Here is a 24,316-nt window from a genome sequence, read left to right as displayed (position 1 = left end):
CCTTCTAGGCCTCGGTTACAGACACTTATAGCTGCCTGAAGGCAGAAATATTGGTTGCAACACATAACATGTACTAAGAGTTGGAGCGGTCAGCCACTTGCTCGTGATTGGGGGGTTTTGTTGTCTATCCCACTTCTCTCCGCTTTATTTGATGGCTTCCCTCCCTATTCTTGAGTCTGTTTGGTGAGTTTGGTCTAGCATTTTCCGACTAATTGTGCTGTATCTTTCCGCTGCTTACTTGTGGGAATTCCTTTTTTTTAATTCCCAGACCTCCACGGGGTTACATGTGGTACATTGTTCTTTCCTTCTGTTTGTTGTCCCCTGCGATCTCTTTCCTTACTCCCTTTCTCCCCAATGCTCCCTGTCCTGCTCCCATCCACAATCGGCAAAAAAGCATTAGTAAGTCAATAGCTCAGCTGAGCTGAGACCTTTTGGTATTGCCAATGCTTCTTTGATTAAACAACAGTTTCAAACATTTCATAAAAGTCATCTGAACCACGGCCTTCTGACAGACATCTAAACACACAAAATTCTAACTTCTGTCAAATAGTGTCATGGGATAAACTAGTAATACTCTACAAATCTCCTAGTATCTTCTCTCACATATTCAACAAGGTGCAAATAGTTTTGTTACTTTGCTTTCTGCGTAAATAAAATGCATTTAAATTAATGGCATTTTTTGTGAGAATCATTTATTTTGTGCACCTGTATTTTGCTTTATAGGGCCCGGGTAGCAGGTGCTCAATCCATCCCACATAACCGACCACCAACAATTGGAGACATCACAAAGCCACAGGACGCAGGGATATCTGATCCTCACACCATCACCACCTTTACCTATTACCAGCATTCCGGGACAGCAAAGTGACATTGTAGATAGGAACCCCCACTGTGATCATAACATTCCCACCAACACCCACCCCCAGCATTCAGAAACATCACAGTGGCACTAGAGGCAGGGACCTCTTTTGGAATATCAGGTGTTTAATTCTTTTGCGGATTTTCATGGACCACTCGCTGCATGAAGCCGCTCCTCTATGATATCTAATAGTCCATGCACAAGGGGGCTGTTTGTTTGGTTGAAGTTTGCAACCCATCAAAAAGTGCTCCAGCAGAGTCAACACATCTATTAATGCCGTAAAGATGCTGCTTGGCAATTCATCTAGGTGCGCTTTCCTCGCGTTGTGTGTTAACCCTCTCAGAGATACGACTGTGGTCCCCATTCTCATGAATTCAGAAAAGATATTGAATCAACACATGGCCCTCCATCTTGTCCCATTTAGTTTGGGAGAACTGACACTTGGTAAAGAAATACAGGCTCTGTGTCCACTAATGCTGTCCGCAGCCACAAACAGAATCTTTCCAACAGCAACAATGACCGTTGACCAGAGAGTAAGGTTTCCTAACCCAGCCCCAGTGGGCCTGAAGCCTGAGGCAGGCTGGCCTTCTAGGCATGAACGCACTGCTCCACTGGGGAGCTTGGCAAAGAAACCAAGAGGCTACTTTGCCCTCGGGATCATGGCCTGCGGGTCTGTCCTTGCCATTAGCCAGCTCCTGGTACCACCCCAGTCTAGGTGGGTTGTGCTTCATTGCCCAGCCAAGGACTATCTCACTTTAAGAGTGCAGTGTGGTGGAGGTGATGGGCAAGGAACAGAACAGTTCCTTCTCCCGATGAGTTTCTTGTAATAGAAAACCCACAAATGGTGAGCTGTGCACCGAGACCACACACTGCCCCATTGTTTGGGTTCGTAATAGGCACCTCGGGCATGGGCTGGTGATGGGACCATTGCATCCTCCAGGAGGCAACCTCCTACCAAATGGTGGGAGCTGAAGTCCCTCCACGCAGTGCTTCTGGAGTGTGGTCCTGGCTGCGGGGCTCTGGAGGCCACCTCACCACCAGGAACCTTCTAAGCATGCGCTATATCAATGCGTTTCGTTCAATCGTTCACTTGTGTGCATGTACTCTGCGTCTACCGCCTGACAGAAGTGGTCTGAAGTGGGGGAATTCAACAAGGGGGGTCGGGGGGCAGCCGTGAACTGCCACTGCCGTGAGTCAACCACGAACTCTTCCACGTACACCTCTTAACCTCCAAGCTCTCCTCAGCCACCCCTGCACCCTGGAGTTCAGCGCCCCAGCCCCCCGTGCCCCCACGCGGTGGGCGCGCTCGCAGAAGTGCGCGAGCTCACAGAAGATGGACATGAGGCGGGCAGAGCTACAGAACGCATCTTCAGCCTCTCGGCAAGTGCAGTCTTCGGCCATCTCTGACGCCCAAGAGGACAAGTGCCTGCAAGATCCCCCCACAGCAAAGACACATACTTATTACTTCACAGTACGACCAAGGGTCTCCTAAATAAAAAAAAAGAAAACGCACAGCATCCTCATTTCAGGCACAAGGCACTGCGGCGAAACCACATCGCGGATGCCCCCTGCATGTCCCAGGCTCCGTACCTTTCAGCCAAAATGCCCCTCTCCAGCAAGGCATTGAATCGAGTTTTTTCTCCGATTGATGTACTGCAGTCATACCCCTCCCTCTGTCGTGCCTTACCCCCTCCTTCTTCGCTGAAGGATGAAACAGATAGGCACCCCCCCCCCCCCTCTTTCCCGCCCAGGCTCCCCTCTCCATCCCCACCAGCACCCCCAAACATTCCGCACACACAAGGTGCCGAGGTCCCCCGGACTCACCAGGTTGGGGAGGGCAGCTCATCCTCAGCAGGGGACAGCTGCAGGGGGGGCTGCCTGCGACCACCGGGGGCGACCTGCCTTTTTCCTCCAGCTGACGGATCCGGTGAGTTTGCAGAGAGGGGAAAGCCGAGCGGAATCCTGGCTCACACACGCACACAGCCCTCCCTGCCTCCCTCCCGCATCCCTCTCCCCCCACCCCTCCTCTACACCCTCCCTTCCGTCCCCCAACATCAGCAGAGAAGTAAATCCCACACTTGGGAAGCCTGACACCAGCTCTGAGATGCAGGCTCAGGTCTTAGCTCCAGAGTGTGGAATAAAATAAATGAACGCACACATAAATATATGCATTTGTAAGTGCAGGTATGCGTGCGTCCATACCCTGCATGTCCGCGCGCGTGGACATGATTATATTGCTGCTGTGTGTGTGTGCGTGCTCACACACGCTGACGTAAAGCTACGTGTCTGTAGGCGTTAGATTGTATACAATAAGTATACATATATGCATTGTACACTGCTCTGAAGGTAAGTGGGCAGATATGCAGGCTGGTAGCTAGAGATGACGACAGGGAGGTAGATGAGACTTGGGCAGGAAGGCAGTCAGGCCGGTAGGTGGGTAGATGGTTAGGCAGGGTGGCTGGTAGGGAGGCACATACTGATGGGACGGTAGGTAGGTGAAGACATAAACAGCTAGTGCGGGCAGGCAGACAGGTGGGTTGATAGATAGGGGGAGGCTGGCAGGCAGGGCACTAGGTAGGCACAGGTAGGTGTATACGTAGGCAGATAGTGATGCCTGCTGGATTCTATGGGGAGACAGGCCGGGAGGTCTGCAAGTGGGCAGACAGGTAGATGAATATGTACACAGAGGCAGGGAGACGGGTAGGGAGGCATGTTGGCAGCTAGGGGATCAGGCAGACTGTAGGTGGCCTACCGGGGGAACTGATGGAAAAAAGAAACAACTAAACATGTGCAATAAGAACAACAAAATGCATGGCTAAGAATACCCAGTCAGCGTCCACATGAGTTGGTAACCAGTTTTCACACGAGTCAGCTCTTCTGAGTAAATAACTTACCTGGAATGAGATATTCATAAAAACAGAATATTTTCCATCTTTCCACCCAGAACTGGACTTTAGTAGTGCAGCAGGCGGTGTATAGTATAGGCATACACCATCATTTTACGAGGCCCAAGTGACATTTCCTGTTTGCTGCGTAATTCTGTGTTACGCTTGTTATGTAACATCCTCGAAATTACTCTATATGCCACATCGCATATTTAGCGAGAGTGCACAGGAACAACGTGGACAATCAGAATGCACGCGCCTGCTGTTCGGAGCAGTTGTGTTTATTTTGTATTTATTTTTGCGCGCGAAATATCCTTGTCACGTCTAAAACGGATGCGAGGTCGCGTTTTATGCTACGCAGGGTTTGTGTGTCAGTAATCACACAGAATATTTTGCCTGAAATTATGCAAAAACAAAGTATGCTAATTTCGCACTTCCACTACATTTTACTTTACAAGAGCGAAATCCTACAAGGAAGGATGAAAACTTAACCTAGAGGGCTTGTTAGCAACAATAATGTGCAAAGCTTAATTTTGAAAGATTTGAAAATATATAAAAGGTTCCTTTGTGAGAGATTTGCAGTGGTGCCTAATGATCCACCGACTCGTGAATGTTTATAGACGCTAAATATTGATAGATCGGCACATATTATGCGCGTGCTGCAGGCGCGTCAGTGTTTTCTTGAATGTGTGTAGGAAGCCTTTGTAAATACAGTATGTATGCACGCATTTACATATACATTATATAGCTATATGTCAATGCACCTGAATACACAGAAACCTGTATGTATGTCTATATAAAGATTGCCTTGCAGTATAGGTGGAGGAGACGACAAGTTCTGTTTTCCCAAGACAGTATTCAGTGCATAATCGCCATGGCCACTTCCTGATTTTTGGGCAACCTTCCAGAGTGAGGGGGGTGGGGAGCTGAGGTGATGTGAAAAGGAAGGATAAAAAGAATGAACGAAGCAAATGGGCCGCATGGGAAGCGAAGGTTCGGAGAGAGAGAGGAGAGAGGAGAGAAAGGCCAAGGCAGAGAGAGCACGAAATAGATAAAGTACACTGAGGCAGACAGGGAGCCAAAGGTATATGCTGAGAAACTGCTGTTTTGCATTTGTCACCCCGAGAAACAGAGCTAGGAGCAGGAAGGACAGATAGATAGATAGATAGATAGATAGATAGATAGATAGATAGATAGATAGATAGATAGATAGATAGATAGATAGATAGATAGGTAGGTAGGTAGGTAGGTAGGTAGGTAGGTAGGTAGGTAGGTAGGTAGGTAGGTAGGTAGGTAGGTAGGTAGGTAGGTTTAGGAAACGAGCGACTGGTTATGCAGAGAGAAAAAAGAGGCATAGAGGCGAGAGAGATAAATTGTCAACCACAGTGGTGGGAAAGACATTGAGACAGAGGGATGGGGGAGTAAATGTGACTGGAAGGCAGAGGGAGAGTGAATGAGATAAGGAATAAGAAAGAAAAGGAACCAGATGAGCGGAAGAGATATATAGAAGGGAAAGAAAGCTAGCTAAAAGCTTGGAAACAGGGCGAGAGCGGCCTAGAGATGCGGCGAGAAAGAGAACACACAGAAAGAGGTGGGTCGAGAAAAGGAGAGGGTTGAATAGGAAAGACGGGGGGAGAGATAGAGCGAGGCAGGGCTTGGGTGGCTTGGATCATTTTGTCTTCCCCCTAATCTCTCTGAGCCGGAGAGCCGTCCCTCTCCCCGCTCTGTCTCCACGGTTCTCTTTTTTAATCATCCACTGCGAAACAGGAGACAAGAAGGGTCGGAGAAAAGCAGCCGGTGAGGGGGGTCACGCGCCCCACTGACGCGGCCTCCCCAGCAGCCACCCTCATTGTCTCCCCTTCGCGAAGCTTTTCAGGAGCCGCTATCCCTCCTCTGACTGGCCAAGAATTTACAATTCTCCTGCCTCCTCCCATCAGCACCAGCGTGATGTCAGAGGAAGCTCTCTTAAAGAGACGGCCCCGCGGAGCTCCCCTCCCCCTCCGCCCCTCCTCCTCCGCCTCCTCTCTGCAGATATGCTCTGACTCCCCGCCGCCTCAGGTACAATAAGCGCAGTGGCAGGACACGGAGGCGGCGCTCGCTGCTTGGGCGGCCGAGGATCGGTAGCCTCTGCGCCTACCTCCAGTCCCGAGCACGTTTACTCGGTGCAGGAGCGGGAGACGCAATTGTGTCCCCCCTCGGTACCCTTATTCGCTGAATGGTAGTTTCCGCTGTGCAGTAGCGGCGCGCATATTTTCGTACATTTATCTGTCAACTAAGCTATCAATGACCAGATTAAAAAAAAAAAAAGACGAGGGCATTCTAACACACAGTGCTGAATGAAAAGATTATCAATAGCCCTGTGTCATGCGTGACACCCGCAGCCTGTCTTGGCTTCCATCCAGCAGCACTTTACATTTTGGGGCTTGTAGTTGCCGTTCCCCCTTTCTACCACGGCCTGCGTGGTCCAGCATGTACTTGCTATAGGTGATAATATCCATGCAGCCAGTCGGCTCAGCAGCCGTGACGCTGACCGTCGCATCCCGTTGTGCTGCTTTTGAAAGCCAAGTTGTTTGTGGTTGAACATTTGCCTGCGGTTTAACGTTTTAAGAAATGCTCCCATGGGTTATGCAAATTATTCAGCAGCACACTAACTGCAGGCAGCATTGTCTCTACTACTGCTGCTGGCCGCTTCTGTATGACACCCGCGAGCGGCACTGAAGTGGCAGGAGGCGGGACCTGGGAGCGAGGAGGGAGATGAGGTTTCAGGGTCTGTCTTCACACAAAGGTGAGACATGCCATTTTCAGCGTGCCCCAAAAAAGTAATCATTTTTGGGATCATTTCCGTAAGTGAATGTCAGCTTTCACTGCCAACTGAAGCCTGCCAGTTAGATAGTGAGAAAGCCCCTGTCAGAACCCCTTTCAGAGGGCCACGGGGCATGCAGGGGATACTGGTCCTACCCGTAGCGGTTGAGGCCGTCTACTCATGCTGTCCTGACCTACTCTACATCCCGAGCCACTGGGCCGAGAACCCCTTCTGCACTTGACTCTCGGTGGTAGCAGTAGATGAGCAGTCAAAGGCTCCCTGGGGGGCAAGGGGTTAGAGGGGGTGAAGTGTAGATACAGGTGAATAAACACGACTCATAACTCATAGCGCACACATTATGGACAATAAATCAATGTCCTTTCCAATACATACTTTTATAAGAAAAGGAAGTATTTTATTTCTAACTCTGCACATTCAAACGAATAACGACATTCACGAGCAATAAGGCAATCGCCTTGAGGTCGGGGCTCTAGTAGTTGCCAGGCAAATCCCTGTCCCAACCTCTTGCTTGTAAAGTGGTCAGAGTTATTCCCTGTTCACTGCAGGCCACAGCCATGGAATGCTCATCAATAAGCCGTACTCAAGAGTTCCCATTTCATGCTTACTAACTAGTCAAAAGTGTCTCGTGCCACAGCACTTTCAGTAGTGAATCCATCTGGGAATGCTTTTTGACACTCTCCAGTCCATTTTATCATCATGGACTGTTTCCTAGTGGTCAAAGCAGTCAATGGGGCAACTATACTTCCATAGTTCACCCCAAAGTCCCTGTTATACTCAGTGAGTCCTAAAAAGGCCAACACTTCAGTTTTGGCAGTAAGTACCATACCACTCCATCACCGACTGAATTTTGGCATCCAGTGGGTGAATCTTCCTGTTCACCACCTCACGCCCAAGGTACACTACGGAGGATTCCCCCACCTGACACTTAGGTGCATGAATGGTCAGTTTCACCTCCTGTAACCTTACCAACACCAGTTCATGGTGCCCCAGGTAGCCCTTCCATGAATTGCTGAACACCACAATATCATCCAAGTATGCCACACGGAACTCCTCCAATCATGTGAGAACATGGGTCACCAGACATTGAAAAGTGCCAGGAACATTTTTCAACCCAAAAGGCATCACCCAGTGCTTAATTTGTGCTGTTGTTTGCCGGTGCTCAGCACCAAACATGGTGGTGCTATCTGTCTATTTTTCAGCAGAACACACCAGCAAAGTGTTTACCAATTCAATAGACATAAACGTAATAATATCAGCTTATTAAGGCATTCTTACAGCTAAGGGTGACATGGCATGGTCCATATTGTCATATTTGTTGGATTTAAATGGGTAGAGGGTAGCACTGGCAGTGACAGTTGGCAGCACTGACGTGGGAAGTGGACAGTGCAAGCTGCGGTGACCTCTTGTGAAATACCTTAGGCATTTCTTTTTCCTTTTTTTTAAACACGAATTAAGCACTGGTAGCACCATAAACTGATACAGCCCCTTTGGAAGAGAAAATGCAGTCTTCTCCTTAGCATATGGTGCCAAAGCAATCTGCCAGTATCCAATATTCATATCAAGGTGTTCAAGTTCTTTGCAGCACTTAACCAATCCACAAGCTCATCAGCTCTACTGAATGGATGTGCATCGGTTTTGGTTACCTCATTGAGGGCTTGGCATTCCACACGAAACAGCAAGTCAGTAGACCTTTGCTTTGGTACTAGAACCACAGGACTTGACCAAGGACTATGAGATGTCTCAATGGCTCCCAGGTCCAATATTGTGGCAACTTCTGCCTTAAATCATTCCTGAACACTGTCAGACTATCTGTATATTCCGTTCTTCACCGGTAGACTGCCAGCCATGTCTGTGTCATGCACACAGACAGGTGTCAACCCTGGAGTTAGCGAGAAAAGGTTGGTAAACCATCCCAACACCTCTCTACACCCTCTCTCTGCTGATCACTCAGGTGTTAACTCTGGGGCTAATTGAACCCATTCCACTGAGCCATCCTTCATTTCATTCTGCAGTAAGTCAGGAAGAGGCTCGCTGTCTTCCTCAACTTCTTCTGCCTTAGCATGACATTCAATGTGTAGTATTCTGGAGGTAAGTCTTGGAACACCCTCTTGGGTTCCCTTGTGGCACCTGTGTTCAGCAAGTAGTTTACTTTCTGTACTACTTTGTATGGCCGACACCGTTTGTCTTACAGAGCACTGGAGCCAATAGGCATCTGTACCAACATGTCCTGACCTTCTTGACACCCAGTCAGCATAGCTTTCTGGTCAAATAATTTCTTCATCAGCGCTAGTCTAGCCTTAAAGTGTTCCTTTGCATGACTCATATATTGCGCCATCAGCTTCCTGAGGCCAATCTCATAGTCCACCACATCCTTCTGTGGAGACTCTGAGGTTCCTTCTCACTCTTCTCTTACTTAAGCAGGTGGACCCTGCACCGCATGTCTATACAGAAGTTCAAGGGACTGAACCCTACTACCTTCTGTGGAATCTCTTGGTATGCAAGCAAAAGACATGGCAGGAGAAGATCCCACTTTCTCCTGACATTTTCTGTAAGATTTCCCATCATGCTCTTCAGAGGTTTGTTAAACTGCTCCACCAAACCACTCGCTTGTAGGTGGTTTGCCTTGGAGAAGTGGTATGTCACACCACCATGCTCCCACATCTCTCTTATATAGAAAGAGATTAAGTTGTTTCCCTTTCTGGAAATTACTGTGCTTGGAAATCCAAACCTAGAAAAGATTCCTAAAAGGCCTCATGCTACCACCTTTGCAGTAATGCTCCTCAAAGGTATTGTTTCAGGGCACCTGGTGGCATGATTTTCCAAAACCAAGATGTACTTGTTGCCCAGCTGAGGGGGTGAGGGTGTCAGATGGACCAACTATGTCAATTCCCACTTGCTCAAACGGAACACCGTCAATTGGTAGAGCCATTATTGGTGCCTTTGTCTTCCCTCCTATCTTACGACTCACCTGGCAAACTCGACAGGTCTTACATAATATTTTTGTGTGTCTGTCCATCTCAGGATAGCGGAACAGAGGGTCCAACCTATAATGGGTTTTCTTAATCTCTAAGTGTTCTGCTCAGAGCCCTTCATAGGTACCTTATCAGCTCCATCTCTTTCCTGAGACGTGTCCAGTCCCCTTACTTGTGAGCTATCACTGAATCGAAGAGCAACGTTTTGAAGTGCAAAGGGAAAGTCCCTTCCTCCAGTGCATTTCCCATCCAGCTCACAGGAATGCAGCAATACACAAATCTATCTGGGGATATGTTTGTCCTCCTCATGTCTTCATCAGGAAGGACTAGGCTCCCCAAAGTAGAACACAGTGTCCTCCATGTAACGCACCTTTGTAGGCACATTTGCACTCAGTGCACTTTCACCACACACTTACTCTCAAGTACTCTTACCTCTATGCATTGTTCCACTACAGACCCACATGCATACAGCACACACATTCTTTCTGCACGCACTGCTCAGTACTGTAGCTTTCTGTATTGTACCAGGGTGTGCAATTTATGAACACATTCTGCCAGCACACACAGACTCACTGTGTGTGTGCTGCACAACACTTCCACCCTTCATGTATTGTACTTCACAGAAACACACACACACACACACACAGTACATGCTACTATTGCACATGCACTGCACTTCACTATATCTCTCATGTAATATATTCCCTTCAGGCATAAACACACTCCGTAAGTGCACTACCACACTTATACTACACTTTACTGCTCTATCCCTGTAATGTAACCCTGCCAGGCACAGATGCATCCAGTACAGAGTCACTACTCCTGCTCTGTGCAGCCTCCTGATGTAGGCCACTGGTGAGTTAAGCACATAGCAGCAGAACGTTTAATGGGTGAGTGAACCTGTAGGCCTCACTCCAGTGACAGAGGGTATAGAGATTCCATTTACTACAATTGATCACTACATGATATGATATGCTACCACCACCATGCTTCTGCTGCTTAATTACTGGTGAAGGCGCTAGCCTTCCATGACTATGAGGGTAGACCACGATCCATGAGACAGGCTTATGTCATGGTGCACACGCATGATCCATGTTCGCCTAGGACATAAAAATCAGTATTAGTGATCCAGACAACAGAACAGTTGTGCACTCAGGCCAGGGGTACACATCTTTTACCTTGCAGAGGACTTTGCTGTCCAAACAGCCCCCCATAAATCACATTATAATTAGTGCTTCATCTGTCATAGAATAACTGCTGGGGCTCAAAGTTTATTCAGAAGCCCACCTGCGGAACAGTAGAACATTGGGGTTAACCGCATACCAAGGTTTTCTAGCCCTAATTCCACCTCACGATTCTTTCACCAATGACATACACTCCGTCAATTTATCTCACTGCTGCAAGGTCCTTTTTTTGTCCCCCCCGTCTCCCCTTTTCAAGTTTTTTCCCTATTTCTCCCCCTCCTTTTTTTGCCCATACTGTTTTTCACCCTTTTGCTCGTGGTCAAAATCTGGTGATGAAAAATAAGTCGCAGTATAAAAAAGAACGAGTGTTGATGTGGCTCAGCTGTAGCTACTAGCTCAAATTATGTTCTGAGCACACTCAGAGATGGACAGGCCATTTTGCCACTCTGGTATTTTCATGGTGGACTGCACGCTAGTAACCTGCTTTCAGGGCTGGAAGAGGTGCCATTACCCATCCGTGAAATCCTCCATCATATCGTTGGTTCAACACTTTTGCCATGTCTAAGTTCAGTTTTTCAGCTTGGCCCTGATTGCTCAATGCAGGAGTTGATAGCAATGTTCATGACTAGAGATCAATGGAAAGAGGAATTGTGCCAAAATCTTATACATTCGATGAGGAATGGAGTTGTAACATCGAAGAGCCCCGGAAAGAAACTACCTGTCACGGTGATCCCTATCTCCCTGCTACTAAATGTGAGAAAATTGTCCTGCTTGCTGGTGCAAATAAATAAAATGCACTTTTACAAAGAATGGAAAACAATGGGTCCTCAGCAATCCTAACAAAGATCTGAGCACCACCATCACAAATGAATGCTTACGTTAAATCGTTCCAGTTGATGACAATGTTAGAAAAGAAAGTTGTTAAACAGGACAGCGGAGATTAGAGGGTCTTGTGGGACCCCTTATGATAGAGCCCTCATGAGACATCTGTGAAGTTGGAATAAAAGGGCACTTGCTTGACATTTGGACAGGAAGCCCTTGAACCACTAGGTGAATGGCATAAGTCTCTAGATACAATCTCTCAGTAAGATATCGAGAAGGACAAGTAGTGTCCCATGCACCATGACAGCTATTTTAAGAGGCCTTTCCAGAACCCAAAGAGGGCAGTCACATTTCCATGTCTGGGTGTAAATGACACTAATAGTTAAAATCTTAAAGTGGTATCGAAATTGATCAGGCACTATTTTTCTAAGATCTTTGTCCGACTGATAATGAAAACTTGATAATGTTCCTGGTTTATTTAAGAATGGGTTTACTACTCTGAAAGCAAACCTCAAGGATGGATTTGCTTATCAGTAGTAGGCTGACCGCGGCGTAGAGGTCGGCATGATCCAGGAGCGTCCAACCAGGTACTCAATTGGCCATAGAGTTAATGGGTTCAAGGTGCTTTAGTAGAAAGGAGACTGAAACAAGTGAGGGAGACGGTCTTGGATTTGGCTTCACACAGGATCTGTAAGTAGGCGACCCTCCTTCCTTTGGACCCTTGTGATTAGTTTCGGCGGGGTTCGATGGAGGAGCCAAGGCTGAAACTCTCTGGGATTTGAACCATCCTGTAGGAGGCTATTGTTGGTATCACTCTCTTTTTCAGGGATGCCCCTCCCTTTCTAGTGGAGAGAAGCCACCATGGCAGTTTTGTTGGTATGAATCCATGGGCCCAGTACTAACTTCATGAATCTCTTTTTACCCTGACCCTAGGGAAATGATCTCCTTCCCAACCAATGGTGGCCACTGCTCTGCCCATGGGCTTCAGCAACTGCTGCAGTTCTCTGAGGGCCTAGTGATTCGTCTTATGAGGTGAAGCTTTGTCGGCGGCTTTTCCTATTGTTTCCGGGAAGAGGCCTGAGTTCCAGAACCAGTGTCTCCCCAAACATTCCTTACACGGCCAACACCACAATTAAGGAAAAGTACAGTGTGTGAACCTTCAAAGTATAGTAATATCTGTGTCTATTTCCACAATACTTATTTTCAAAATTATTAATTTTTTTATAGTCCATTTTGTACTTCTATGTTAAGAAAACAAAACCGTATCAATGCAGTATTTTACAGAGACTACAAAACTTTGATTATTTATTTATTTTCTTCCTCTCATACAACTTCATTTTCACAGTACTCTTTTGTTATCTATTTTTCTAAGAAATGGCAACAGTTCAGAACATTTGTCATGCTCAATGAGATGTAACGGTTTAGTTTATATAATAATTTAGCTGACGTGGTCTCAGCTTCTGTGGGCGACAGGAGGCGAGTCTGAGTTTCCGGGGTGTCTTAGTTTTACCCCCGTTTCTGTTTCTTTTTAAGGTCTGACTTCACAGCACAGCTGGCACCAGACCTTATGTGCTCACCAGAAAAAGAGCCATCAGAGGCACCCCTGAGAGAGGGGCTTTGGCTTCACCTATATGTTGATTATCTTGGGTACAGCATTTTATTGGGCAGACGTTGTGTGCTTACACTGAAAAAAGAGTGCCTGTATTGCGGCAAAGTTTATGCTCATTACAGCAGGCGGAGTTGCTTATGGCGACAATTTAGCCATCAAGACTGTAGACCAGAACACTTTATTATTTGAAGTTAAAAGGCATTACTCCTGGTTCGTTTATTGTGAAAACCAATAGGTATAAGGGTTGATCATTGTCACAATGAGTTAAAGCCTGTAGATAGGTAATTTGCTACATGGAATGTCACAGATTACTGCAGTCAGCATGAGTTTTGGTTGTGTTTACACTCCCTTACAAACCCTGGTGGGTGCTTTTTCAATGTGATAGTCTTTATTAGAACCTCTTTGGAGGATTATATTTTTAGCTGACTGCAATTTCGTATATATTTATATTTTGTGACAGTGAGCCTGATGGTTGCTTCCTGGGAACGCATATGCTCAATACAGTAGTCCTGAGTTGGCTATGGTGACCAACCGATGATAAAGACTATATGCCTGATTGGTATACTGGGAAAAGTTATGTCCGGTGCCATAGGTCGGCTCTGTTTATTTATTGTGAAAAGTATTTGTTAAATCCAACAGGCCTTTATTGGTGGATGGTTATTAATCTGTTTTTAAAGCTATATACCAATACTTTGCTTCATGGAATCTCATGGATTACTGTAGCCTTTAGCCAGAGCATTTCTCCGAGTGAGGGGCTGCTTCGCATTACTGCTAATTTTTTTTAACTAAAGTTATTTTAATCTTTGCTGCTATTGTATGCTCACAATTGGTGGGAGAGGGCTCGAGCTGTGTTCAATGCTCGAGGGGGATTCTCCAGCGCACCTCCCTTAAGGTCAGCAGTCTAGTTGCTGACGTAGATGTGGACGCGACGAATCGGCTCAAATATCGCTGATGACGCTTCCTCGTTTGGCACCTCGCCTTTAGACAGAGCATTTCTCGGAGTGAGGGGCTGCTTCTCATCACTGCTCATTTTTTTAACTAAAGTTATTTTAATCTTTGCTGCTACGGTGTGTGTGTGCTCACATTTGGTGGGAGGGGGTTCGAGCGGTGTTCAATGATTGCGGTGGATTCTCCAGCGCACTTCCCTTAAGGTCAGCGGTCTAGTTGCTGACGTAGACGTGAACGCAACCAATCAGCTCAAATATCGCCGATGACGCTTCCTCGTTTGGCACCTCGCCTTTAGCCAGAGCATTTCTCCGAGTGAGGGGCTGCTTCGCATTACTGTTCATTTTTTTTTAAACTAAAGTTATTTTAATCTTTGCTGCTACTGTGTGACTGTGTGTGTGTGCTCACATTTGGTGGGAGGGGGCTCGAGCTGTATTCAATGCTCGAGGGATATTCTCCAGCGCACTTCCCTTAAGGTCAGCGATCTAGTTGCTGACGTAGATGTGGACGTGACCAATCGGCTCAAATATCGCCGATGATGCTTCCGCACAGCGGACACGCGCAGCGGACACGCCGCCGGCGCACCAAAGGCAAGCCCGTCTGTGCCCGTCCGCGCCAGAACCGGCCCAGGGGCCAGACCCCCTGCTAAACTCCCCCCAGCCAGTTATACGTACTCGAGGGATCAGCTCTTTAAATTTAGAGGTACGTTTATGAGAGAGTGTCTCTATCATATGTCTGCAGATAGGATGACCCCTCCTTGTTCTTATTGTAATTTTAAATTCTCCTCTACGCTCTCACCACTGGGAAAGATGGATAATGATATTAAAATGTTGCTCGTGAATTGTTGCTCTTTACCCAAACATGCGATTGAGATACACTTACTTATTGAGGAGAACTGCCCGGACATTTTATTTCTTACTGAAACGTGGCTCAACAAGGAGTCTAACTTTGATATCGTTTGAGCTTTACTCCCTAATTATGTTATTTTGAGGCACGACCGAGAAGGCGGCCAAGGCAAGGGCATTGCTATCATTTACAAAAACAATTTCAGTTGTAGGTCCACTATTAACCCTTTACCCCATTGTGAAAGCTTAACTTTCTCAATCAGTTTTTCCCCACCAACACTTTCGCCGGAATCGTAATTTATCGCCCTCTGGGGTATCATCCAACTTTTGTAATGAGCTTCCAGATATCGTCGCTAATCTGGCAAGCCCCCTTTCTAATTTTTCTATCATGGGTGATTTTAATCTACATCTCGATGAACTGTCCTCTAATGCCATTCTGGAGTTCATCGACGGCCTGGACACCTTTCTACTGAAACAAAATTGACCGGCCCTACCCACGATCGTGGGCACCTGCTTGACCCTGTTTTTTTGAATTTGCTAAATCTTAGGGTAACGGACCTTACTCCGATTCCTTGGTCCGATCATTTTTTACTTTCAATGACACTGACACTGTCTGATCCTCTGTTGCCACTTATAAAAATTAGGAAATGCAGTCGTATTTGGTCTAAACTACCCATAGAAAAGTGGACTACTGAGTTAAATAATTCAGCTCCCTTACCTCAGGTCAATTCCATTATTGCTAATAACAACTATAATAGCTGGCTTGAATGCTCCCTTGATTCAGTGCTTCCTAGGAAAGAATCCCTTCATCGTGTGGGAATTAATAAAAAGCCCTGGTATTCTCAGACTTTGAGGCAACTGAAACAATCGTGTAAAAAATTGGAAAGAAATTGGAGAAGGGATTACTCTGTGAGTAAAAAAGTTAAATACAGAGAGGCAATTAAAATGTACAAAAATGAAATAAAGGCTGCTCAATCGAGCTTTTATTGGGATAAGATCGTTCTGGCTGCCAATTCTCCCTGTGAAATCTTTACAATTACAAAGCCCCTTCTTACTCCCCCAGTCCTATTCCTGCCCCTGATAATGCCCAGCAAAGGTGTGATGAAATTGCAGAATACTTTTCCTCCAAAGTCCAAATGATTTATAATACATTCTCAAATCTCAATTTTCTGGAGGATAGTGTTATTGTGGAAAAGCAAACTTTGTTGGAAGAGTTTCCTCTTCTCTCCTTATCCTCCACGCAGGAACTTCTTAGACAGTTGAAATCAGGCTCTACTACTGATCCAGCCCCTCAGTCCATTCTAAATCTTATCCTGGACATAGTCTCTCCAGTCATACGGATGTGATAAATTCCTCCCTGTGTAGTGGAGTGGTGCCTCCTCTCTGGAAACAGGCCAGGGTCAAGGCATTATTAAACAAGCATTTGCAATGCAATAGGTCTCGCATTACTAAAAGTTTGAGTTATTGGTGTTGCATAATTATTTGCAAAGCCAATAGCTCAAACTTTCTGTAATGCAAGACTTATTGCACTGCAAATGCTTTAACTTTGGTATAATCGCGGCACCTGCGCTTTACTTTTAATGTTATAAGTAAAGCGAGGGTGCCACGATTATACCAAAAGTATAGAAATAGATGTTTTTTTCTATTTCTTTACCTTTGGTATAATCGCGGCACCCGCGCTTTACTTATAACATCAAAAGTAAAGCGCGGGTGCCGTGCTTATACCAAGAGTAAAGAAAAACAAGAGGCGCGCGCGTCACGCCTGTGTCTGGGCATGATCATAGCTCCTCCAACAGCCTATTGGTGTCTATTACGCGCTTGGTGCACGTAACAGACACCAATAGGCCATGGGAGGAGCTATGCGCACACCTCGGGCCAATTGCGTGTAGTCTTTTCGAATAAGACGCGCACAAAGGCCAATGGGGGAGCTGAAAAGGAAACGCACACGCACGAGCGTGTGCGATTCCTAGGTCAGCTTGATTTCCCCGTTTTTCACCTACTAAAGGTCTCGCGACCTGCGCAAGCACTGCTGCGCAGTGCAACGCAGGTCACGAGACCTAAAAAGACTAATCTTGACCCAGAGGATTGGGCGAATTATTGGCCCATTTCCTTGCGGCCTGGAATCAGCAAACTTGCTGAAAAACATGTCAACTCGGCTTTGTCTTCATTTCTTGAAAACAATAAGTGCCTGCATCCCTCCCAGACAGGCTTTAGATGCCAACAGAGTACTGAGACCGCCCTCATTGTTGTGATTGAAGAGACTAGGAAGATCTTGGATGACAGAGGCTGCGTAGCTCTAATATTATTGGATCTTAGCGCAGCCTTCGGCACCGTCAATAACCAACTTATGATTCAGAGACTTAGGGAGGTGGATGTAGTGGGATCGGTGCCTGTCTGGCTTGAGTCTTTCCTGGAGAATCGGTATTTTTGTGTCTTTGAGGGTGAAGTGGCATCAGAGCATATTCCTTTGCAGTGTGGAGTTCCCCAGGGATCATCTCTTAGCCCCACCATGTTCAATATTTACTTGAGCTCTTTAGCTGAATTGATGTATCCTTGGGGGATCCAGATTGTCACCTATGCGGATGACACACAATTAGTGGTGTCTCTGAGCCAGAAGGGCAAAACAGAATCGTGTCTCTTGTTTGGGAAAGATTTCGGATTGGATGGACAAGTCATTTCTGAAGCTAAATGGAGCAAAAACGGAACTTATGCTTCTTGGGCATAATGTTCCCACCAGTATTGATGCTTCATGGCCCAGCTGTCTGGGTACGCCACCTGTACCAAAAACAAAGATTAAGGGCTTAGGAATTTGGCTCGACTGCAAGCTTGATTTAAAAGAACAGGCATGTAAGGTGGCAGCTAGCTGCTATGGACAGATTAGGATAATAAGGAAGATTCTCCCCCTTCTTCTTTTTGATGCTAGACGGGTGTTAGTCCAGGCGCTGATACTCTCGTGATTGGACTATGCAAATGCAGTGTACCTTGGTGCTCCTCTGGGCACTACCAATAGGTTACAAATTGTCCAGAACTGTGCTGCCTGCCTACTTATGAACATTCCCAAACATAGTTCAGCTAAACCAGCACTTGCCGCCCTGCACTGGCTCCCGGTTCAGCCAGGATAGGTTTTAAGGCCTTGTGTATTGCTCACAAGGCCATCGCTGGGAAAGGGTCTCCTCTGATTCAGTCGCTGGTCCAACTCTATGTCCCTAACAGGATGCTGCGATCCAAGCATAAACATTTGCTCAGAGTGCCTATGGTCAAGCGAGCTCGTTCAGGAGGTTGTCGGTTCTCATACAACGTAGCCATGTTATGGAATCGTCTGCCTAAGCATATTCACTTGGAATCTAATAACTTTAGTTTTAGGAAACAACTGAAGACCTTCCTTTTTTCCTGAGCTGTGCCTGCTGAGTGAGTTGTCATGAGTAAGTGCGGGGATGCCTATGGGTAGCCATGTGCTCTACAAATGCGTATTCATTCATTTTGTTGTGTTTTTTACCCACACACTCTGAGGGTAGACAATTACACTGTGATAAACCTTATTAGACTCTCTTATGAGGGTCTTGTGAGGGTTGCTTAATACAAGAGGCCTGATTTGGTAATGGGTACAAACAATTGATAAAGGCTGAACGCCTCATTTGTTCAATGGGAAAAGTTATGTCCGATGCCATGGGTCTCATCTGTTTAATATGAAATGTTAATACATATACAGTAGGCCTGTGATACTGATTGTAAAAACCATTTGTTAAAGACAGTAGTCCTTGAAGGATGGATGGTTATTACACTGTATTAAAGGCTGTAAATAGGTATTTTGCTCCATGAAATCTCAAATAAAAGATTCACCAGGCTGAAAATTTGCAATGCGATAATCCCTTTTATGCCTGCCCTTTTGAGAAACATTTCATATTGGTTTGCCCACTGCTATATTGTTCATATTTATGATTTTAGTAGTGTATGCTTGGTGGTTGCCAGAGTATGCACAATACACTCGGCTTGAGCAGCTTATGGTGACAAACTAATGATAAATGTTAAAGACTTGATTGGTTTATTGGGAAATGTTATGTCAGATGCCAAAAGTCAGCTCTGCTATGCAAACACAAGGACATGATGGAAGGACCACTGAAACTTTTCTGACACTCACTCCCAGTCACAGATCTGGGTTGAATGTGCAGCAGCCAGGGTGCCTGACTCTGGACCACGGGGTTCACGGTTCGATCCCCGGCTCCAGCGGCAGGTTAGCCCAGCACCATGTGACTCTGGGCAATAGCTTGCTTAATCTTCCTGACTGCCCCCAGCGCCAGGACACTTCTCTGAAGGTAGCTGTGCACTTTACAAATGCTGGCATTTTACATTTGCATTTATAATTTTTCATCTCACCTTACCACCCCAGTTAAGACCCAACCATATGCAAATCAGTCTTGACCCTATTCCTCATGGGAATAGTCCAGTCCAAACTGCCAAGCCAGGTCTTCCCTTGACTGGAAACCAGCATCCTGGGACCAGTTTCGGGGTAAAATCCCTCATCAGCCAGGCTAGCTTGAATCCAGTGGCAAAGTGAGCAAGGGACCCGCGTCTGGCCACACCCTGCCAAATTAGGGCGAACAAAGCAAACACAAGGAGATGATGGACGGAGCACTGAAACTTTTCAGACTCTCACCCCCAGTCACAGATCTGGGTTGAATCCATCATCATTTTTAGCTCACTTTGCCACCCCAGTTCAGACCCAGCTATATGCAAATCAGTCTTGACCCTGTGCCTCCTGGGAGCAGACCAGGCCGAACTGCCAAGACAGGTCTTCCCTGGACCGTAAACAAGCATCCTGGGACCAGTTTCGGGGTAACACCCCTCATCAACCAGGCTAGTTTCAATCCAGTGGCAAAGTGAGCAAGGGACCCACGGCTGGGCATACCATGCCAACTTTGGGGCGAACACAGCAAACACAATGAGCTGATGGACAGAGCGCTGAAACCTTTCAGACACTCACCCGAGTGGGGTTGAATCATCTCCTTATGTCTGCTATGCAAAGTCACAAAAAAGGCAGTAGGTCTTACTTATTTTTTATTATGTTATGAGAAGCAACTGTTATAGGCAACTGGGACTTAACGGTGGATAGTTATGCACTTTCCTAAAGCCTGTACATAGGTATTTTGTTACATGCCACTTTACTAATTACCTTTAGTATGTGAGGGCTCTGCTTTCAACTATCCCATTTCACAAAACCTGGGGGTAAGGATTTAAACTGTGATAATATTTGTTAGGTCCTCTTAGGGGTACCTGAAAAGTTTAGTTGTCTGTCAGGGCTTGTAATAAAACATACCTCTGCACATGTAAATACATACCTATAAATGCATAGATGAGCTTTAGGTCAGCCCTCTTCTGCCATTTATCCGTTCTACTGTCATTCCAAATCTGATTCCATCATGACGAATTGGGCAATGCGTCAGCCCACTTCAGCTATTGGCTCCTTTGCCGTATGAGTGACAGCATTGCCTCTTCACACATGCAACTCTGCAGAAGATTAGTGCACCTCAGAGCCAAAGCTGGTAGGCCAGTCTTTTTATTTTCCATTTTCTCTTTTTATAGTGCTTGTTCATTACTTTCCTTTTTCTTTTTTTTATTTTAGTATTATTTCCAAGGCAATACTACTGGCCCCTCACTTGCTGTTCATTTCCACAGCAATGTCCTGTTTCCAGCATGACCACTGCTTCTGAAGTGGACAGCCATTGTAGAATAGTATTGTACTTAGAGTATAATTGTTTATTGTTATAACATAGCCAAAACATTGCTTCTAAACTCGTCAACCATGTGAAAACATTTAAATAACTATAGCAAAGTAAATATCATTGCAAGATACCAACCACTGCTATGTTAGCTTTCTTTTGTATTGCAAGGATACTATTAAGGCAGTGGCATACTTTCTTTTTTCTACTTTTATTCTTCTAATTTATCTTGTATATTGTCGAACTTTTGTTTGAGTTTTATTTTGGGTGGCTAAGTGGGTGGCTATAAGAATGAGTCACTGGGCGGACAAATAAATGCGTGAGTGCAAGGATGAGTGTCACAAGGCATTTATGATGCCGTATCGTGGGGCAGATTTACAAGCCCCCTGTGCCACCAGTAAGTTACTTTTTGTGACGTACTGGTGCCGCTCTTTTCTGCTCCATTTTTACTGGGACAGGAAAAGCCATCCTGCGTGGTCTTTCCTGTCCTTGTAAATATGGGCCCTTTACACGCAGCACTTTGCGTGAAAGGGGCATTTCATGGGTGTTGCTGTGGGTGTTCCCAGGCAAGACACATTTCCATATTTACGAGGAATCGTAAATCTGGAAATGCGTCTGAATGCTATGACACCCTAGGAGTGGCTTAGCGAGGTGCAACGAGGAGAAATGTTTTCATTTCTCCTCGTTTTTTCCTCTTTCAATGCGTGCTGCATTCTACAGCACGCATTGAATGAGGAAAATGCCTATAATGATTGTTGTTGTGCACAAAAACAATCTCTCCTTGATGCAGGCATCCTTGCACCACGGTGCAAGGGTGCCTGCGCCGGCACATGGCAGCTGTTTGTGCGCCAGCGCAGGGGAGAGCACAGGAATACGACATATTATTGTATATATGTTGCATTCCTGTGCTTTGGAAGTGCCGCAGCGTGGCGCAGCCAAACGGATTGTGGCACTTCCTCATAAATCTGCCCCTGAGTGTCTAAACTCACCAGTAGCCAAGAAGCACTTTTAGTTATAAACCAGACCTTTTGATATTGCCAATGCTTGTTTTCCTTGTGAGTTCTTCTGTGGGGCAGAGTTGCCAGTGATATTTCAATGTGGCCACCTCACAGGTGCTCATATAACTGTGCTTATTCAGGATTTGTCACTGGGTGCTGTAGGAGAGTAGGATCTGCTTCTTATGGTTACCCCCATTTTTAGGTCTCGCCTGGCGAAAGCAGCGCATGTGCTGCACTCGCTATGGAGAGGACCTTTTGCCATCGATTCAGCCAAAACAGAATGCACGCACGTCCAGAAGGACATTGATGGCTGCTCTCGCCATCCACAAAGCTAAACATGCACTTGTACAGACAAACAAATGCACGCGCATGTGGACAGCCCAACGCCATCATTGTTTACTTTCATTAGCGTAGGGATGTGCACACACACGTGCATTTTTTGGTCCCTAAGCGTGCATGGCGGCGTGCTTTCGCTGAAATTCCGTATGATGAACACCAGTGCTTATGTGACTCTTATTCGGGCAGTCTGTTTAGGGCGACTAGCTGCTGTGACCTGTGTGCAGTAAGCAGTCTCATGTTCATGCCAAGAAGGTTAAATCCAGACTTTCACCCGCTGACTGGGTGAAATTAGTATTGTTCAGTTGCCTAATATCTATAATTTTTCTTCAGCTCTACGATGACACTTCCGTAGCAGAACACGCTATATATAAATTGCCATCATTAGACTTGTGATATAAATTCTCCAGTACATCTATCGCGAGACAAGGTGTTGTATTTGATATCGTGTCTCTACAATCGGTATACGTACATGCGCATTTTTTCCTGTAAAGACACCTTCGGCTGCAGGGTTTCGTCAATATAAGGACAGAACAAAAGAAAGTTTACGATTGCTTTCACCGTCTCTAACTATCACCTGACTACCTCTTTTAGCTTTTAAATAATATAGGATCTAGTTACCAAACTCACTGATTCCTAGTTTATCAATTTAGATGGATGAGAAGTTAAGAGTAGCTAACAATGTGATGTTCTTTGCATAGAGATGTTTGAGCCGCTGCTCACTAAACCACCTGGGTGTACACGCCACACGGACTGACCTGGCTGTAGTTTTCTCGAAAGCCAATAAATGTAATGCATGGTTTCGTATGTGTGTTATTCACACTAGTCGTTTACTGCACACTGGGCGGACGTGAAGGCAGGGAAACAAGATTTGCGTCTATTTTGCTCCCCCTGGTGGGCATCGCTACAAGTTATTTTGTTACACAGACAAAAAGCATGTTTTAATAAAGCGCATCTCGTGAGCGGGTTTTGTCAGTAGTCAGCAGTCCCAATGTAGCGTACAAAAGTTAAAAGGTTACTATTTAGAATCGGGGTTTAGATTAGAAGTGCTCCACTATCATTTGTTACGTTTAATAGTCAGATGTCGCCAGCAAGCTGTTTGTAACATGAAATTATGTTCCTTTTATTTTAAATATTTAGTTTATCAACAATTGTAAATACAATAACAAATTCTGACACTACAGTAAGTGCATCAGACATATAAGTATTACAAAATAAACATGTGGGATCGCAAAAAACTCTTTAATTTGACATCAACAAAATATCATTAAAAAGTGTTATAATGGACAGGAGGCATAAAGTACTCCGGAATCCCACCTGATCCCCGCCGGAGGGACAAACAGCCTCATGCATCAACCCAAAATCCAGTCGGTAAAATACCGATTCGGTAATAGCTCCCGGTATTAAGTAAAAAATACCCAATCCCAATGCATCAACCCAAAAGCAGAAATCGCTATTTAAGGAATCCTTAAATAGCGATTCTTTAAATAGGGATTCCTTAAATACCGATTCCTTAAATAGGGATTCCTTAAATACCGATTCCTTAAATAGCGATTGCATTTAAGGAATCCCAAAGTGAGATTCCTTAAATGCAATGCATCAAAGTAAAAAAATTAGCGATTTCGCTAATAGGGGGAGCAAATTACCATGAAGATGAACTGCATGGTAATTTGCAAAAACTTTGAAAAATGCACTTTTGTGCATTTTTCAAAGTTTCATGTTGCGCACACACATGCCCTTAGAGCATGTGTGTGTGCAACATATGTGCACATATCATTTTCAGGGGTGCAACAGGGTGTCCTTTTGACACCCTGGCACCCTTGAAAGTGCTCCCGCTATTAGCGATTCGGTAATACCGAATCGCTAATACAGACTGGCTTTACATTCATTCCTATGGGCCTCCAAGCCCATAGGAATGAATGGGTAGGTATTCCTTATTACCGATTCGGTATTACCGATTCGGTAATAAGGAATATTAAGGAATCGCTATTTGAATAGCGATTCCTACATGCATAGCCTTTTGCTATTCCTTATTAGCGATTCCTTATTTTTCGCTAATAAGGAATCGCAAATGGCATTGTTGATGCATAGGCCCCTTTATTCTTTATGATAGTGCATCTGTGGGGTGTTCACTCCGTCCACCACCCCCTTTCACCCCTACTGTTCTCTCCACGTAAAATGGAATGTTGAAAGGCTGAGCCACCCACGGCTATATTGCAATGTCCGTGTCAACATTTCTCATCGAGTGGAGGCCAAAGGGAGAATGTGGCTCGCTGAACGTGAACAGAGTGTGCCCTTTGAAAAGCAGCTCTGATTTCCA

The 24,316-nt window shown here is 45.7% G+C and overlaps 1 protein-coding gene across 1 annotated transcript in view; it reads right to left on the bottom strand.

Annotated features, from left to right (window-relative positions):
* CACNG7 (calcium voltage-gated channel auxiliary subunit gamma 7) overlaps positions 1 to 2,814 on the bottom strand; it is a 185,734-nt gene extending 182,920 nt beyond the window's left edge. The window contains exon 1 of the mRNA XM_085616483.1: positions 2,684 to 2,814. The gene's annotated coding sequence lies outside the window, so the exon portion shown is untranslated. The remainder of the gene's footprint in view (positions 1 to 2,683) is intronic.
* Positions 2,815 to 24,316: the final 21,502 nt, after the last annotated feature.

Source organism: Triturus cristatus, chromosome 7 (genome assembly GCF_964204655.1).
Source record: "Triturus cristatus chromosome 7, aTriCri1.1, whole genome shotgun sequence".
NCBI classification, from domain to species: domain Eukaryota; kingdom Metazoa; phylum Chordata; class Amphibia; order Caudata; family Salamandridae; genus Triturus; species Triturus cristatus.
The sequence above is the reverse complement of the archived record's forward strand: the minus strand, read 5'-3'. Positions and strand labels throughout refer to the sequence as shown.